Source organism: Chelonoidis abingdonii, chromosome 7 (assembly GCF_003597395.2).
Source record: "Chelonoidis abingdonii isolate Lonesome George chromosome 7, CheloAbing_2.0, whole genome shotgun sequence".
Classification (NCBI taxonomy): Eukaryota; Metazoa; Chordata; order Testudines; family Testudinidae; genus Chelonoidis; species Chelonoidis abingdonii.
The window spans coordinates 59,949,939-59,955,250 of record NC_133775.1 but is presented as its reverse complement, the minus strand read 5'-3'; positions in this window follow the sequence as shown (position 1 = coordinate 59,955,250).

Below are 5,312 nucleotides of genomic sequence, written 5' to 3'. Positions count from 1 at the left end.
CACAGGGAAAGTAACCTCTTCCCTCATAGCTGCCACTCCTAGCTTCCCCTCCCTGGGCTTCCCCTAGAAGATCCTGTGGCTTCAACTCCATGAAACACACTGAGCAGTTTTTTTCCTCCCCTTCCTCTTCCCCAGACGGCAGTACAGATTTCACGCTCTTAAATCTAACACAAATAGCATTCCCCTCCTCGTTCCTCAGCCTTACCAAGCAAAAAAATCAATCAGGTCTTAATCTTTTATAAAAGAAAGGAAAAGAAAGAATAATCCTGTAACTTCAAGATGCTAAACATTCAGGGTCCTATAGCTTACAGACACCAGAGAGAAACTTCCCCAGTTACCAATACAAATCAAAACTATCCCAGCAACTATACCACACTGATAAAAATGCTTAACCAGCGGCCATTGATGCTAGCAATTCGACAAATAGCATAAATACGTTTAAATTAAGCTAAAAATCAGCCTGCTTCTTATTTACTATAAACAGAAACTTTGCAGAGCCTGTAGTATATAGGGTCTGGTTCTCTTTTCAGACCCCCCGAGAGAAGACACCACAACGGACAAAACACACACACAAGCTTCCCTCCACCCAGGTTTAAAAGTATCTTGTCTCCTGATTGGTCTTCTGGTCAGCTGTTCCAGTTCCCTGCTTGTAACCCTTTACAGGTAGAAGAGACATTAACCCTTAACAATCTGTTTATGACAGCTCCTTTGGCCATATTTCCTAGGTAGGCTTCAGGGTAGGCCTATGGGCTGATCCTCCACCAGACAAAAGGGGAATTGTCTCAAACACAAAAAACAAAGGGTGATACCTTCCCCGCCTCCTCGCTGGGGCTGGGTGTCACCCTGTAGTCTGCCCCGGGGTGTCAGTCCTTCCCCTAGCAGGCGCTCAGGATTGTCTGTTTCCCCTATGGGGAGGAGCGCAACCTCCCCTCCTGGAGAGGCTTACTTCGCTGCTGCCCCTAGCCTGGTAAGGGCTTGTCACGCTCTCTCCCTCCTGGTTTTAAAAGGTCTCAGGCAGCCCTTAACTGGATCCAGGTGTTCCTAATTGCCCTGAGGTAACCCCATCTCAGCTTATCGGGAAGAGGGCCTTTAACATTCTAGGGCTAACATAGCTGCCTTCCCACACCCTTTTGCAGCCGTCCGGCCTGACTTTGTCACACCCCATAAAGTTCAGACAGGCCATGGTATGCACCATGACAAGTGGGAAGCCCTAGAAAGCCTGGCTTTATTACTAGGTGAACAGAACTAGTGTGGTGTATGGAGGCTAAATGGTGCGGGAAGGGAGAGTTGAGTGATGAATGATTCTCCACCCTTTCAAAATAAATGCTACTGCAGTGGAGGAGCAGGCTGGGCTTCTATTTTGCCTCTTGCACCCCAAGCCGAGCACCCACTCCAGAACCTTTAGTGCTGCCGTACAAATCAGAAAGGCCAGGGCTAGATTTGGAGACACTGAGGGCTGTGAGACTGTCAACAAAAAAACTCTCTGCTTTGACTTGCAAAGTTGATCCACTTGATCTGTAAACCAGAGACAGAGACTAACTAAGCAGCAAGCCATAATGGTGTTGGGTTTTGCGTTCTGACCGTGACCAATGCTTGAGGTCTGAAGGGTGTTAAATCATGTGCATCACATTAGCTGAGCAGGAGTTGTTCCGCACTCACTTGCGTTGAACTGTCCTGTTCTGCTGCCAGAAACGCGCTCGAAATCTGCCTGTGCTCTTCAGTGGCGGTAAAACTTCATAAGGCTTGTTACAAGTACCTGGGGAAAACCGTAGAGAAGGAAGGAGCAGAGTGGGCTGCCTGGAAGAGACTGGAGGATGGTGATGAGGGCCTGAGTCCTTGCTCTCATAAGAATGGTAGAGATCAACACCCAGTGGGCATAGCACTAAGGCCCAGATCCTCCAAGGGATTTAGGTGCCTAACTCCCATTAATTTCAGTGGGAGTTATGTACCTAAATGTCACTTTCTTCTTTCTCCTCCCTAGGAGCAGATGTTTCAGTTGCTGTCTGCAGAGGTTAGTCCCATTCTCCACTTCCTCAGCACAGAGGCTGGGAAACGGGGCATGTAGGGGGAAGTGCGTCACTGACTGCAGACAGGCTGGGTCAGGTGGGGGAAGAGCTTGAGAAAACTTGCATCAGCTCTGACGTTCTCCTCTTTTCCCCACCATGGCTCTTAAACCCTCACCATCAGCACACAGCCTCCCTCTGAGACCGAAAGCCCCCCTGTATTCACACCCTACATGGTGCAGTAATCTTCTCTGTACAGCAAAGGTCTTGTGATGTATCGTTTGAAAACTAACAACTCACTGATCAATAATATCATGGCAAAAAGTACACAGCAACTGTCATAAACAGATAGCTAAGGGTTAATGTCTCTTTCACCTATAAAGGGTTAACAAACAACACCTGACCAGAGGACCAATCAGGAAACAAGATACTTTCAAATCTCAAGGGAGGGAAGTTTTGGGTGTGGGTCCTTTGTTCTGGGTCAGTGTGCTCTCGAGGATCTGAGAGTGACCAGATGTACTACAGGCTCTCTAATTTTCTGTGCAAGTAGAAAGGGGGTTTAGTCTTTTTAGCTGTTTCTCTTTATTTGTAAATGTGTAGTTTGCTGGAAGTATTTTAAATTGTATTTCTGCTGGAGGAGGTTCTCTTTCTAGTGTCTATAAGCTGAAAGACCCTGTAATATTCCATCTTGAATTTACAGTGATCATCTTTACTCTGTCTTTTATTAAAAACTTTTTTTAAAGACCTAATTGATTTACCACCCCTGTTAATGCTAAGGTATTGAGTCTGTACTCACCAGGGACTTGGTGGGCGAGAGAGAGGAGGCGGGGAGAAAGGTAAATTTCCTAAAGAAGGCGTAGGAGGGGGGGAAGGTGAATTGTCCTCTCTGTTTTGTATATTCAAGGAGTTTAAGTATAGTAATCTTCCAGGGTAACCCAGGGAGGGGAAAGCCTGGGAGGAGGTAAAGAGGGGGAGAAGGTATTGACTGTGTGCTCGCGTTGTAGATCGTTTAGCAATGCTCTCGATGCAAGCTTTACTTTACGTTGTATCTTTGATATTACGATCCTAATTGTTCGATGAGGCTCGCGAGCTTACGAGCTTGGCGAACCGATTTGCTCACTCCTTTTAATTTCGTGTACTTCTCTCGCCGTTAGCTTTACACTCAGCTTACACAATCGTATCGTTTATCATCTCCGTCCTTTGCTCTGTTGAATTCGCCTTTCTATTCACTACCGGACTTCCGTCGTCATCACTATGGTGAGTTCCACCCAATCACTTTCTTCTTGATCCTACCCTTCCTACTCATGCTAATCGGCGCTCTTCCTCTGCGGATTTTATTCCGTCACGAACCCTCACCACAACAGCTTTCCCGTTAATTGCCGCCGTTCCGAACTTTTTTGTTGAGCTCGTCGTATTCATTTTGGCGCGTTGACGAGCTTGTGAACCTGAACTTGAGTAGCGTCCATGACCTCGTAACCACGTACGCGTCCCGAGCCAGACTCGATCACCATTACACTGTTCAGGGATTCAAGTAAGATGATCTATTGTTCTAGTCTAGTCCGCCCAGCTCTACTTCTGTATCTCGTCTAAGCTCGTTCTCACGCTCAGCCCGGCCTACTGTACTCAGCGTGCACTAGTCTTGTCACCTCACATCGACGACTCTTCTCGCGGTCAACTCTATCTCCATGTGTACATTTAGATATTTGTCTTCCACGGCCGCCCGCCTAGCTAAAGTGTCACATTCAGTTTTACCTTCAGCGTGTCCTCTTCTCCTGGGATTGACTTATTGCGGTACCTCATTACCCACGTAACATGACTATCCTGCGGCTGTAAGGACGTGCAGCCCGCTCCTTGCTACGCGCCGGTCTCATGATCGAAACTTCGAATAGATCACGTAAAGTGTTTAATGAGCTATTTATATCCATTTCTTAGACCGACTGGCATTGGCAGTTTCCTAGACACTTGTTCCTCGATAAATTAAAGAGGGGAGAAGGGGGAGAGAAACCTGATCTCTCTGTGTTGTGTTTCAAGGGATTGAAGCACGGTAATCTCCTAGTGTCCCCAGGGCGGGAAGAATTTGGGAGGAAGAAAGGAGGGGGAGGGAAATGGTTTATTCCCCTTTGCTGTGAGACTCAGGGAATCTGGGTCTTGAGGGTCCCCAGGCAAGGTTTTGGGGAGACCAGAGTGTACCAGGCACTGGAATTCCTGGTTGGTGGTAGCGTTACAGGTTCTAAGCTGGTAATTAAGTTTAGAGGATTCATGCAAGTACCCAACTTTTGGACGTTAAGGTTCAGATTTGGGAATTATACCTTATGACAGCAACATTCTGTATAAAGTTCTGAATTCCCCATATGACGCTGTTTGCACATGTTCAAACCCACACAGCCCTGATGAGGCAGGAGTGGCTAAACAGGTCTGCCCTAAACAAAGAAATGTGTTTCATCTCAATTTACACTGAAGTAGTAAATAGGGTCCCTAAGACAGCAAGAGGGGGAAATGGTAGGAGACAAGGCAAATCTGCATTTCAGCATACACAGGGAGAAGCTGGAGCATGGGGCCACCTTCACTCCCAGACTCCATAGGGCCTTTTTTACTGTTTGAATAAACTTTGCTTTGCCAGGTAATCCTCAGAAGAATCCACTACAAAGGGTGACTGGATTATAACAGTGAGGGACAAAAACATCTCAGGGGTCTCTCCCAGTCTCGCTTACCTAAAACGACAAAGGAACCAGCCCTTTGACTTTGGGGCATCCTGACCTGAGACTTTGGTCAGCAACATTGCTGGGAACATGTGGTAAGGATGTTACCTTGAACCAAGCTGAGCTTGTTAAGTTTTAGCTACTAGAGAAAGCATGTTGTCTTTATTTCTCTTGTAGCCATTTAGGACTTGAATAGCTTCTACTTGTACTCACATGAAATCTGTCATTTTGTAGTTAAATAAACGTGTTTCATTTTTAAAATCAAAACTAACCCAGTGTTGTGTGTAAACTGAACTGTTTGGTAATGCCAGTTAAAGAAGCAAACTGTTGGCTATTGCCCCCTTGCTGGGGCACTGGACCTCTAATATCTGAACTGCCCCCGAGAGGCCTGGACAGTGAGAACTCATGTTTTGGGGACATGTCAGGAATGGAAGTGTGCTGGAGCCAGAATGTGATTGGTGTGTTGCTGGCAGAGGGAACTGCTAGGGCAGGACTGTCACAATACACAGACAGTCAGGGCATGACCCGCTGTTGGGAGCTACAACAGCAAAGCGTTGTGAGACACTTTGGGTTACGGGGCAGGCAGTGACAGCCTCTTACTGGTCTGGGT